Genomic DNA, 1213 nt, shown 5'->3' on the forward strand with positions numbered 1-1213 from the left:
GCTTGCAAAACAAAACGCACGTGTAAGTAATATATTTACCGTGTTTTATTATTTTGCACGAGTGCGGTAAGTCATAGCTGGGTGCTCACGATTCACGGGTCCAGCGTCGGCGTTGTGGCGCGGCAAGCGTGCACTGGTGCGGTTGAGAGGGAGGGGTGGAAACCGCGTTAAACTCGTCTCCGTAGTTGAGAGGGAGCGGCCAAAGCAATGTACAATCGTCTTTGTAGTGGAGCTGGGAGGGGCAAGGATAAGGGACGAAGACCGGGGTAACATGTCGGATGCGATCATACCAGCACTAAAGCACCGGATCCCATCAGAACTCCGAAGTTAAGCGTGCTTGGGCGAGAGTAGTACTAGGATGGGTGACCTCTTGGGAAGTCCTCGTGTTGCATTCCATTTTTAATTTTTTTCGCGCCGCTTGCAAAACAAAACGCACGTGTAAGTAATATATTTACCGTGTTTTATTATTTTGCACGAGTGCGGTGAGTCATAGCTGGGTGCTCACGATTCACGGGTCCAGCGTCGGCGTTGTGGCGCGGCAAGCGTGCACTGGTGAGGTTGAGAGGGAGGGGTGGAAACCGCGTTAAACTCATCTCCGTAGTTGAGAGGGAGCGGCCAAAGCAATGTACAATCGTCTTTGTAGTGGAGCTGGGAGGGGCAAGGATAAGGGACGAAGACCGGGGTAACACGTCGGATGCGATCATACCAGCACTAAAGCACCGGATCCCATCAGAACTCCGAAGTTAAGCGTGCTTGGGCGAGAGTAGTACTAGGATGGGTGACCTCCTGGGAAGTCCCCGTGTTGCATTCCCTTTTTATTTTTTTTCGCACCGCTTGCAAAACAAAACGCACGTGTAAGTAATATATTTACCGTGTTTTATTATTTTGCACGAGTGCGGTAAGTCATAGCTGGGTGCTCACGATTCACGGGTCCAGCGTCGGCGTTGTGGCGCGGCAAGCGTGCACTGGTGCGGTTGAGAGGGAGGGGTGGAAACCGCGTTAAACTCGTCTCCGTAGTTGAGAGGGAGCGGCCAAAGCAATGTACAATCGTCTTTGTAGTGGAGCTGGGAGGGGCAAGGATAAGGGACGAAGACCGGGGTAACACGTCGGATGCGATCATACCAGCACTAAAGCACCGGATCCCATCAGAACTCCGAAGTTAAGCGTGCTTGGGCGAGAGTAGTACTAGGATGGGTGACCTCCTGGGAAGTCC

General features: G+C 52.4%; 2 non-coding genes and 1 pseudogene across 2 annotated transcripts; all 3 read left to right on the plus strand.

The window, feature by feature from the left end:
- The first annotated feature begins 276 nt into the window (after window positions 1–276).
- On the plus strand, window positions 277–395 carry LOC119343051. The gene has a single exon (XR_005165876.1). It is a non-coding gene; the product is annotated as a 5S ribosomal RNA (ribosomal RNA).
- Window positions 396–692: 297 nt separating this feature from the next.
- Window positions 693–811, plus strand: LOC119343052. Its single transcript, XR_005165877.1, has one exon. It is a non-coding gene; the product is annotated as a 5S ribosomal RNA (ribosomal RNA).
- Window positions 812–1108: 297 nt separating this feature from the next.
- Window positions 1109–1213, plus strand: LOC119343054 (annotated as a pseudogene; the record flags this gene model as incomplete).

This window comes from Triticum dicoccoides, unplaced genomic scaffold, assembly GCF_002162155.2.
Source record: "Triticum dicoccoides isolate Atlit2015 ecotype Zavitan unplaced genomic scaffold, WEW_v2.0 scaffold113981, whole genome shotgun sequence".
Classification (NCBI taxonomy): domain Eukaryota; kingdom Viridiplantae; phylum Streptophyta; class Magnoliopsida; order Poales; family Poaceae; genus Triticum; species Triticum dicoccoides.